General features: G+C 46.2%; 1 long non-coding RNA gene across 1 annotated transcript; it reads left to right on the top strand.

Moving 5' to 3' along the window:
* Window positions 1–877: 877 nt before the first annotated feature.
* Window positions 878–10,182, top strand: LOC113484705. The gene is made up of 3 exons (XR_003399264.1): window positions 878–1,343; window positions 1,622–1,684; window positions 2,379–10,182. It is a non-coding gene; the product is annotated as an uncharacterized LOC113484705 (long non-coding RNA).
* The last annotated feature ends 2,312 nt before the right edge of the window (window positions 10,183–12,494 follow it).

Consider the following 12,494-nt stretch of genomic DNA (forward strand, 5'->3'; position numbering starts at 1 on the left):
GTCTCGGCCGCCTCTGCCCTCGGGCCCCCGCGGCCTACTGCCTCCTCCCGCCCCCCAAATGAAGCGTCCTGAGCTCCCTGCCCACAACCCAACTACAGGGATGGGTGCTGGTCCTGCCCCACCTCTGGCCTCCCCCCAGCGCTCTGCTTCAGGCAACACAGCTACAACCAGGAACCTTCAATCAGCCATCGTGGCTCCTGCCTCCTCGGTCCCAGGCAGTTTGGGGATGAGGGGGAGAAATGGGCCAGGACCCTGCTTGAGCTCAGTCACAGGACTAGGAATGGGAGCGTGGGGCATGGATACAGCATAGTCCACAGCTCAGGGGTGAGATGGTTGAAGCTTATCCAGATTTCAGCTGCTTGCTGTCAGGGAGCAAGACCAGAGCTGTGCCAAGCAGGAAAACAACCCAGGAGCTGAAGGCACCTGCAGCACAGGCAGGACAGTGCCCTTAACTAACAAGCACTTGGGCAGGGTGCTTAAGAGGTCTCACTAACAGTCCCAGACAGGGCAAAAGCAGTGAGTCAGGTCTGGGTCCATCCAAGGAACTCCAGAGACAAAACTGCCTACAATATACACTTAGAGTCCCCCTGGGAAAACCAGTCCGTAAGTGAAGATCTTAGACAAGTGAAGACAGGTACACCTTCTGCATAGCTCAGACCAGGTCTGAAGGCTTGGGCCTGAGCCTAAATGGAGTTCCTGGCTCATGGGTAGCAGGTGTGGGTGAGACCAGTCACAGAAATTTCAGCCTATTTGTGCATGCTCTTAAGAGGGGCTGCAACATATGCACAGAAGGATGCAGTGATGTGAGGTATCTGGTCTGCAGGGCTACATGTTTAAAATATTCTTTGTTCTTTATTTGTTACATATTTCAGCAAGAGCCCAACGATCATTCAAAATCTGAAGTGAAGGAATCTAGCATACCACCAGCTGCTGAACCACCTGAGGACCAGACACCTCTAGTTGAATCCCTGTCATCACTGGATGACTGGTGAAAACACCAGCATCTGCAGACCAGCCGTCTGTAGTGGAACTGCCAGTGTCTGCAGACCAGCTGGTTGTTGAGAAACCACCAGGTTCTGAGGACCAGTTACCTGTCATTGAACTTCCCTCAACCAGAGGAAACTCACATAAGATCAGATCACCTGCCAGGTTTCAAAGTCGAGATATACATGTCTGACTCTGCACAGACTGGCAGCGAAACACCTGAGGCTGGGTCATCGGCAACTGTAGTCAAGCCAACAGACACTACATGTGAAATATTGGAGCAGCCAATGGTATATGAAGACCCCTTTGAAGTCTCCGTTAAGTACATGGAGAAACATAATATTCTGCAGATATTTCAGGTGAAATATCCTTTTTTTTCTTCTCCCTTCAGAGGCTTCCTTGAGAAGCTGGGCCTAAATTTAGCTTGGACCAAATTATTCCTCCCCCAGATCCCTCTTTGTCCTGTGCTTTCTTAAGCATAAACTTAAGCAAAGCAGTAGAAAAGGACCCTTGATCATATTTGGGGATTGAAAGAGATGCTTGCTTTTTAAGATGCAGCTAGTGTTGAAGCAGAAAGTGCAGCCACCCATCTACCCAAGGATCAATACTTCTTTCCTTCTGTCTCTCTTTGTCTCAGGAGATCACAGAAAAACTGGTGTACCACAAGCCTGATGACCCCTTGCAGTTCATCCTGCTGCAGGTATGGTGTCTTCTTGGGGCTCAGTGGGGACTGTCTGTTGGGGCCGCAGCAGAAAGCCAGCTATGCTGAGCACACCAGAAACATGGTCAACCCGTGACTATTTATCTTACTGTGTCTGCTCACTTGGGATGAGAAAAGCACAGAGCAAGAGCAAAGTGCCCAGGGTGCAAGGAACCACATGTGCTCTAAAAGGAGAGGGAAGAGAGGTGTGGGAGGGCAGGTATGTGGAAAAGCCGGGTGTGAGGGGCAGAACGGGGTGGATGTGCTCCAGAGGACTGTTATTTGAGAGGTGAAGGAAGCTTAGGGACAGAGGTAGGGCCCCTCTCTCTCCCTGTGACCCTTCTCCAGCTCCCTCTGTCCCACACACCCCTATTCAGGAGAGCTGTCTCTGCTGATCCTGCAGGGTTGTAACACACAGGAAATTCAAAGTCAGCAGAGTGAGGTGATAGTTTGGAAGTGAGTTAGAAGAAGTGTGGGGAGCTCCTTGGGGAAAGGAGGAGGTCAGAAGAAGGAGCAGACAGAGAAAGAGAGTCTTTTTCTTGAATGCCCTCTAGTCAGTCAGGGGAAGCACCATCTTGGTGATTTGCTGTGAGGTTCGTGCTGTACTGAATGCAGAACCAGCAGAGGAATGGCAAGGTCAGTTCTGGGTGCCAGTGGTAATAGACTCCCAGACAATCCTTTTCCTTTTGCCCAGGTGCAGTCTATGATGAATGCCAGGCAGGCAAAAATGGAGGGAATATTGGAAGAGAATGAAGATACCGACGTGTTTCTGGAAGAGGTCTCGTGCACTCCTTTTGACTCCTACTGACCTTGCTATTTTGGTATCGCATGGGGCCTTCACAGCACCATGCTTTTGTAATCAGCAGTAGCTTGGAACAGGTCTGCTTGTATCTCTGTTTCCTGATTTTTCTGTTCTGTGTGCTTGTGCTTCCCCTTGGGTTTAAATCCTGCAACCAAGTATTGGTTTGGTCGCACAAACTCAAATCTTAAAGCGTGTGTGGACCTGCATGCACATACAGCACGTCTTGAAGAGGCAGGGTTGCTGAACTCTGCAGTCTCTGCATACAAATGCATAAATCCCACATTTAGGCCACCTGTAGATTCTGCTTTTCTGTGCAGGAAAACTTCATGTCTCAGACAATGCAAGCACAAAAGCAAATAGAATTAAAAAGCAGCCCTGGACGACCCACAGTCCTCTCTTTTTTCATGATGCATTGGTGCCTTACTGTCTCCAGCTATGCAGCAGCACCAGTGCCCATCTCATACTTTGAGAGGCTGGGTCTGTGGCTTTCCCACTGCCCCCAGGGCTCCTCTGATGCAAGAAACTGTCTCTCTGCCTCTTCCACACACTGGGCACAGCTGCCTTACCCTTAATCATCCCTGTTGGGTTCCAACCACTCTGCTTTTTGGGGTTGCCCTGCTTATATCATTGCAAGTACAGTGTATATTTTGATAAACTGAAGCAACAGTTGCATGCACCGTCTGGGGCTTCAGAAGGCATTGTCACTCAGGAATGTGGGAGGTGAATAAAACCAAACCAATGAACAAAAAAAGCACTGGTAGCCCAGGAAATTCAGAGTCAAGGTACACTTTGCAAAAACGTAATTCAAACTGCTTTTGATTCTCAAAACACAATCCTCATTTTTGTACTATCCAAGTGTCTGCTTCTTTCCCTGTAAAGAAAGATGGTCTTTCTTTTTCTTGTCTCTTGCCTGAAGATTATTGAAAATGTGCAACAGAGCATACTGTTATTTTGGCTTCATTTCATCTGTATGTACAGTAGATGCCAGAAAGTTTTTTGTCGCTACAGACTTTTCTCTTTTTTAGGCAAGTGCTCTAATTTTCTGACGGATGGTAGTGTATTCCCAAATGGCTGTCTCTATGTCTGTGAAGAGAGCACCATAGAAACTTATCTTCCATCTATCTAATTTCAGCTAGAAGTCTGATGATTAGGTTGTGTGATACACCACAGCAGAGCTTGAGCCCGAAGAGTCTGTGAATAACAGAGGCAAATATTTGGCATACAAATTCTGTGTCTGAAAAAAGTTGCCTTTCTACCTCAGGTTCTCAAAAAAGATGAGTTAACTCATGTGTTTCCAGGCTAAAGGCAGATAATCACCCCTGTCATTCAGGACAGGAAGGTTTTCAAGGTTATTGTGAGCCTAAAGATGGCTCAAGATTCAGACAAAATCTTCATGGGTTTTATAAGAAGTCTGATGTAGACTTAGGCACCTAGGTCCTGCAGTGAGATGCTTTGGAAAGCCTTACTTTCTTAAGCAACTGGAAGAATTGGACACTTAATGATAACAGACTGGTTTTGATCCTGATATATTTTTGATCAAGAATTTATAAGCATCCCTGTGTACACATGCCCTGTGAATGTGAAAGAAGTGCTAATGCATCTCTGTGAAACAGGGAATGCATGGAAGATGAAGATAGCGGCTGAAGTCTTTTCACCTCTATGGTGATTTGTTTTCCCAAGAGATGGAGAAGTTGGCATGTCTTTGAATTTTCTTGTGGAACAGGATTAGGGTGATTCTGGGTACAGCCTTAGCTGTGAATTTCCTGCTTCTATCATTTGTGTATTATATTTTGTTGTTCTCTTTTACTTATGAAAAAACTTTGGGCTTGTGGTATGTTCTCGGACTATAGGTCTGTGCCCTCAACTTCATGTCAGCATTAAGGGAGTTATGCAAGGAAATATCCTTAATTTCTCTTTCAGATAAGTTGAAGTGAGATTGAAAGTAGCCTTTTTACAGATGACAGAAGAAAGAGAGGCCCTACCCAGTGTTCCTCAGCAATCGTGGGGCCAAAATTTTCCTTTCGTGGCCTGGCCACCTTATCTCATGCTAATAAATTTGCTCCATGGTAGCAAGAAGTCTTCCACAGTGCATGTAAGAGAACTGATCAGATCTGAGCAAGGGCTTTGACCTTGGGGAACTCATCATGAGCTGAGGAGAAATGTCACCTCCTTCTCCTCAAGCACCTCAAATGTTTGGATTGTGTTTTGAACTGCATTTTTTCAAGGGAAAAAGTTCCAGGACTTAGTTTAATGAAAACAAAAAAGCATCCTCCAGAAGGTGTACAGGTTATTGTGTAACCTAGTGCCACACAGCTGTCCTTTTTGATTTGCTTCAAAAATATACGGCATGGCTTTTGAAAAATCCTACCTCACGTTAAGGCACTAATGCACCACTGCTGTTTGTGTGTATGAAGGCTTTTCTGTGGTGAAGAAATGGAGAAAAGTTATGTTTAAAATGACAATATTTATTGTAGTCGTAATTCCAGAATGACTGTCCCTTTTCCATAATTTCTTTCCCAAACCATTGGATCTGTGTTTCTTCTTCATAAGTGGACATTTATCAACATAACATTAAACTGTCATTCAATTTCTTGCCTTGGGTGCTCTGAAGGAATTAACAGTTGAGTGTGTGTAACCGAAACTATTCCATATAAGTCCTTATAGCACACTAGTCACAGTATATTTGAATGTCCTCCAGTAGTGTGCTAAGCAACGTGACTAACATCTGTTGTTTGTTCTTTCTCCTCTCCACAAGGGACATGTCTGTGCACTGAAGTGCATTCTTTTTAAGAGGGTGGTTTGTTTTTTTACCCACACCTGTGTACTGCTGTGTCCTTGTAATGGATAGGGATAGGTCATGGAGTGGAAGGTGAGGAGGTTGGAGGCAGTTTGTAGTTCTCAAGGGTGTTTCCTCTGTAGTTTGAGCTGGGCACTAAGAAAGTGCAGTATTTTCCCAGGCGAGATTTCTTGTTGACCCATGGACTGGCACAGAAGCGTGACATCCAGTTCAGCTGCCAAATAGCGTGAACTTGTGGTGTGCAGACCGTTTCTGTTATGAACCTTGTCCTCCCCCAGAAGCAGGATGTGGAGGGGCCAACCAGAAGGAAAGTGTACTCAAGGTGTCTTTTGGATCAAAACATCAGTTTCTTTTTCTTTCATCTCTGTATGGAATTTAAAATGACTCAGATGCCCCAAGCAATACTAAAGTTGCCTGTGTACTGCAACCAACTGATGAAAAAAAAAAAAAAAAAAAAGGTTGTAACTGCTGATTAAAGATCCTTTGAAAAGTTCACAGAGACTGCTCTGCTTCTTCGATAGGCAGAGGGCAGAACAGGATAGCTCTTCAATGGCCAACTACTTACAGCATGAGACATTTCACTGTGACTCACTGCTACATAACACCAATGTTTAATGCCACTGATTTCAAAGTTTCACAATCACGTGAAACTCGAAGTAGGCAGCAGTAACTATTCAGAGCTTGCATGTCTGAAATGGAAGAAACTAACCTCTGGGTAGAGCCTGACAAAGAGCTTCACGCAAGACAGAGCTCAAGCTAAAGAATGTGGGAGAATGTGGGAGTGCTTAGAAAGGGAATATACTGGGGCAAATTGATCAAACCCTGTCTGACATGCCTTCAGGTTGTATTCAAGGAAAAGCTTCTCTTGACCATTCTTTCCACCAGATGAAATGCAGAAGAAAAAGAAGAAACATTCCCTTAAGGTCAGGCATCAATATCCATGGCTGCATTCCTTTTTTGGGACCTCCTTCATAGACAACATTGGTGTAGCAGCATCACCAAAAGTTTGTGGCCGTGTCTCAACATGCACAAATGAAAAGGGGAACCTTGAGTTGTTGAAGTGGCATGGGTTGGATCAGGTTGAGTCACTTGCCATCTTCTCCTGGGGAAAGATGGTGGGCTGGAATGTCACTGCAGAACAGCTGATGTTAGGCAAAGCAATCCTAAGAGATTTCTATACGCATAATTCAAGAGTGGAAACGGACTGCAGACGCTGCAGGAGCTGGTCTGTATTACAAATGCCTGGTCGGAATGAATGGAGTGGCTCTTCCTTTCTCCCTCAAGGAGATCATCTCAATTCCCCATGCAACTCCTTACAGGAGGGAAGACCTCGCTCACCCTCCTTTGTCCAGACCATCAGGCACTAGGAAGGTCATTTCCATGGCATATTCATCCAGGAGTCTGGGGTAAACTTTCTATCTTCCAGTGCAGAAAATAGAAGAAACTGCCAGTGTCATTTAATAAACTGCAGTAAAATAATACCAAGGAAGAAACAAACTATGAGATGGACTCACTGGCATTTTTTTGCTGTTATTTACTTTGAGAGCAAAATTCGCCTCTTGTTCATGTCACTCATTAAATTGTCAAGAGATGGATGAACACGGGGCTACACAGAGCTGGACTAATGAAGGTGCACCAGCTCTCTAGCACATTTCATAAAGTAAAAAGGTAGTCAGTGTAGGTGAGGGAGTGCAACACACAGTTTACACTGGCCATGAAAACTTCACTATAGACTTACAAGCCTTTAAGGCAAATGTCTTATTTGGAATCACCTGGTCCAACACTTAAAAATTCTTATGAACTAGGAGCCAGGATCCACATTATGGTTAAGGAATTTGTAAGAACAAGAGGTGACCTCTGTCCTTCCTTCTTCCTATCCCTCAGTTTATCTTCTAGTATAAAACAGGAAACAGAGGTGAATGAAGACGTGGAATAGCACAGCTGTTTGTTAATGGGAAAAATGCATGTTATACCAGCCCTTGAAGAAAAACAGTTCCCACCTTGAGGAGCTTTTGGTGTTTGGACAGATGAGTAGATATTAGGGAGAAGGCTATATTAAATGCAGTCAAGTGCTCAGAGAGCCAAAGATTTTTAACAGTCACTCAAAGTTGCATAAACACTGTTATCACCACAGGAGTCCCTTTGAAGAGCAGTGATGACTGCTCTATCCCGCTATTGTTTAAGCATCCCCTTGGGTCTAGCATAATATCCTGTCTCTTTGCGAGCAGATTCAGGGGAGGACAGTGTTGCCAGTTTGCTGAAACCCCACAGTATTGAAAGCAAGTACTGCCTAGTGGAGAACCCAGCTTTTGGCACTGTTGTTTAAATCTTTGGTAGCATAACAGCTATCTTGAGAGACTCCTTGACCACGGAATGATGCGGTGATGCTGATACGTTTGACATGGCAGATAGGAGTGCATATGGGAGAAGCTCAGCCTGTTGCTGGGAGTAACACCTCCCTACTTTTTGCCCTTTTAGATGTCTAAATGTTTCCAAATGAAGAGCAAAGCTCTTTAGGAAGGTGAGAACTGGTCAGAGTCCAGAACAACTACAGGTAGAATTACTTTTCGTAGTTACCTTTCATAGACCTCTTAGAAGTTGTTCATAAACATTCCTGGCTTTTCAGAAATCATGTGTTGAAAAACAGTGCTTGAGTAGTAGGTTAAAAAGCATCTGGAAGAAAAAGGGTGAAACAACTTTTTCTATGTGTGCCCATGAGAGGGCAGCACAGACCGGCTGAGCCTTCGCTAAAGGCGATTAATCGGTAGGGAGACTAACTCGAGAGTTTATGTCCAGCCGTGGAGTAGCTACAAGTACAGAACAGGTCCGTGTGAAAGGGTTGGATGGTCCAAAGCACATCTCCATCCATCGCCCAGCTGAAACTAAAACGCAGGTATAGCTGGGTGCAGGACTGACTGGGTCAAACCCCAGGTGCATGACAGGGTTGAATCTCACAGACTTCTCCGGGTAGTTTCCAATTAGTTACTGAAACCTTAGAAGAGAGTTTCAGAGGAAGAATATCGGACAGTGCCTACAGTTTTGTCAAAGCAATGAGTCGGTGTGAGACATCAACCACACCCTTGACAAGGGAGAGCCTGTCACCCGGGAGTGCTATAAACTCGCCTAAGGCATGCATGCTATTTATTTCCATCCCAGTGCTCTTAAACACTGCACCGGCCAACACCCGTCTGCTATTCCCTTTTCCTTCTCCTACCGAGACTTTTTCGATGCAGCTTTAACTGTCCTCCCTCTTTCTCTCGGGTGCTACAGCCCTCTGGCAAGGTGGATGGTTCAGATGCTGAGATAAATGAGACATGCTTGCCACGCTTGGCTTACAGCAAGGGTGTTGGAAACTATATAGTGACAGGCAACCGTATGTAGATGGCAGTGCTCCACTGCCAGCACGTCACAGCCTCCCAGATGAGAGAGAAGCAGCTAATGCAGAGGAGGAATGCAGGATGGATTTGGGAGGAATGAGGTATCCCCAAACACCCTTCAATAATGAGCTCTAACAATTAATGTGAACAAATTTCTTTGGCACTTTGCAAACAAGCAGTAAAGGTCCCCAAATAGGACCTCTTCTTTCTACCATGTTGTGGCTCATGACTGACACACACGATTTTGGAGGAGAGGTTTTTAACCATTAGCAAGAGCAATGCAGTCACTGAGTCCAGGCAGAACAGCTTGTTCCCAGTCTGTTAGATGAAATTCAGCTGAACCACCAGCACCAAAGGACCATCACGGTGCCAAGGCCATTCAGGAGCCAGGATCACATCCTAACAGATATCTCAACACTGACATATGCAGTATTTCAGAAGCCCTAAAGCCATCAAACTCACAACCAAGAGCACTACGGAGACACTTTCTAGCAGACTTTCCCTGGACGTCATCAGCCTTTTAAAAAAACACAAGCAGAGAATTTCTGCCTTCTCAAAAGTATTTTCTCCTGCTACATATTTTGCAAAATCCCAGGCAATCCTTTGCCCAGGTGCAGATTTCTAGCCTTCTGTGAGCCTTCCCTGTGGTCAGAGCGAGATGGCCTGCCCTCATCCAAAGGTGAAATTCAATAGGAAACTGCATTGCATTTGCTGACCCTTTTATGCCATCGAGGGTGTTGGCTGGGCAGCACCATTCTTGCAGGGCTTGTCTCCCCTTTCCTGACAGGAGAAACTCCTGCTGATGGGAGGGGAGATGGGTCAGGGATTGACCTCAGGGGTCCCCCAGGCTCCTCCGTGTTCCTTTTATCTTCTGGTCTCTCAGTGTACAAAAATGTGACCTGTATGTTGCTGAAAGACATAGGTGAGTTCAGCAGCTCTATGATGCGGGTATTTTGGTTTGGGTTTTCCTTTGCAGAAATTAGCCTCGGGCCTGTGATGAGGATCTCCCATGAATTTCCTTCGCAGTCATCAGAGTAAGAGAAGCATCCTTAGGGGGAGATTTCGAGACCAAATCCCTCCCAATATGTACACGAAAGCACCCTGAGGGCCTTCTTTATTAATGGTAGTAGCAGCCAGTAGAGATTAGCCTTTATAAACATCCACTATTTCTCTAAACTTTTGAGTTGAGACCACTGAGGAAGGGAGCTACAGCAGCTGGCCTCATTGTTAACAATAGGGTACTGAGATTTAATTTGGTACTGCCTTTACCCACATGTGCAAACTTCACTATGAGCACTAGCCCAAAACTCCCTGGGGAAGCAGTTCCCTGCTTGAACCCAGTTCTTTACCAGACAGAGCAGCTTCCTCCAAGTTGTTTGTCCTTTCTCCTTGCTTGCTTGTCAAAAGGAGAAGAAATGGTCTCTTCCGAAAGGCTGAAAGTACAGATTTTTATATAATTACACCATTCCAGTTACTTAGGCTTTATACAAACACACAAAATTGCAAGTGTTAACAACACCAAAATACAGCCATGGTTATAAACTCATGAATAAAACTATGCTATAAAATTGGAAAAATAAGGTGTATCCCTCTCCTTTCCCAAAATATTAAGAAACCCCAATCCTTGAGAGCATGTTTTATAACATTCTTCTTAGGAATGAAGAGTGCAATGCCATATTAATGGGTGGATTATGCATTGCCAAATGCAAAATACCAGGGTTACCAGCATCACAAAGATGCCTGTATCTGGGTTTTCTGTAACGCTCTTCACCAAGGTATCTGAGGTTTTAGAAAGAAGTTACTTACTGCATTCCACATTATACTAAATATATACATACAGTTCTGCTTTTCAGTCTATATGTTTGAAGACTTAGCTGGAGTGGCTAGCCCAGCGACCCGCTGGTTTATCCCAACCCACTATAATTAGTCCATGGTTGTTGCTAACGGTATGCCATTTGTCTCCCCACACTCTGCACTGTTTGGTAAACAATTTCAGGGCCAGAGTTGTTCTCCCCTGATCTCCCTAGGTGGTGTTCACTTATTTATTCTCTGCACCCCACAGTTATTCCTCTCTCTTGAGGCTGAGAGGTATAGAAGTGGCCAAAAAAAAGGGCAAAAATGTTGCAGAAAGGGGAAGGCAGCTGTAACAAAAGCCACGGCCTGGCTGGGGAGGCAGGAGGCAAGGCTGGCACAAGGCCAGGCCAGCTGCAAACCCAAGGGGCGCAGCAGACATCTGTCCCCCATAGCCCGCATCCTTGCCCCCCATGCAGATACACCAAGATGGGAGAGGAGGTGGCCACGAGAAATTCCCTTCTCCTCTGGGGAGGAGCTGGCTCCTGGCCACGGCACGTGGAGGGCTTGGGCGGCTGGTGCGAGCCTCAAACCCAAATCTGGCCGAAGGAAGGAAGGTCAAACTATGGACAGGGAAGCAGCTGTTTACAGCCCTCCCGGGAATGCAGGAGCAAAGCCAGGTGGCAGGAATTGGGGCTGGGGGTGCTGGCAGCAGTGCCCTCAGGGGGAGGTCACTGACTCTGCCAGGAAACCTCCGCTCATGGGCAGCACCTTTGCAGCAGCTGCGGCAGCGATGCTCTGTGCTGTACACTGTTGCTGCATGCTGGAGGGACGGTCATTGAAAATGTCCCTCTCCTTGGGACAAACAGATGGTGTGTGTCAGGCTGAAGCTGTGTGTGGGTGCACAGGCTTGGCCAACACTGCAGCCACACTGCTAGGGATGTGGGATTTCCTGAGCCTTCTCCCTTAACTGTGAGACCCGATCTTCCTGTGCAACATTGCAAATGTAGTTTTGGAGCCTCCTGCTCGTGGATAGGAGTGGTTCCTTCATGATGCTGGCATGAGGTGATCACAGAAACAACTCCCGGGACCCTGCTGCTTTGGCCATAACCTCCTTTTCCTCCCTGTGTGCTCTCGCCCTCCCTAATTCCTCTCTCTCACATTCTCTCATTCTTTAATCAGTATTTCCATGCTATGGGGAAAAGAAATTCAAAGGATGCAGGAAGGTGAAAAAGTATTCTTAGAGATTAGGAGCAGGGGCAGCCCATTGGAATTTCTCACAGCATCCAATCAGCCCTTTCAGAATCTTTGTTCTCACTTCAGGCATCCCTCAGCATCCCTCCCATGCCAATTTTGAAAAAACACATACTTAATGACAGGCGTGTTCTGACATTGCCCTGTCACCCGTAGAGCACATTGATATAGTCAGGTGATAGATCTTCTGAGAAACTTCATTTTCCACCTCCATCTGAAAATGGGCCAGGCTGTGGCCTCAGCATCTGACTGTCCCTCCAAATGAAACCTCAAACTTCAATGTGTCTTCACACCCAAGCCAGCACTTTGCCTCTAACCCACATGCAACAGAGGTGAGCACGTATGTGGACTATGTCTGCATACACCTGAGGAAAGCGCATACATGTATGGATTTGTAAGTGTGCACATCCATGTGTGTGTACGTATGGCTGTGAGGGGATGTGTGCACTCATGAGTTTGTAGCTTTTGCAAGTGCAAGAGTTTGCACAAATGTATGGGTCTGGCGATATGGATGTTGGCACATTCTCCTCCAAGGTATGCCAGCACAGATGCAGACCTACAGGGGAGGCTAAAGCAGCTGCAGGCACCCCACTGGAAGTGTCTGTGGTGGCACCTGGGCTGCCCACCCCGTGGTTTATCAGCCCCACTGCACTCCCTTGCTCAGGCCTCGTTGTCTGACCCCCTGCTCTGCACACACACTCAGGCAGACTCAGAGTCTGACCTTACTAACACACACCAACAAAAGCACAAACAAACAAATCCCCCATCCCAACTCTCTCCATCCCAATA

This window comes from Athene cunicularia (assembly GCF_003259725.1).
Source record: "Athene cunicularia isolate RWA chromosome 1 unlocalized genomic scaffold, athCun1 chr1_part1, whole genome shotgun sequence".
NCBI classification, from domain to species: domain Eukaryota; kingdom Metazoa; phylum Chordata; class Aves; order Strigiformes; family Strigidae; genus Athene; species Athene cunicularia.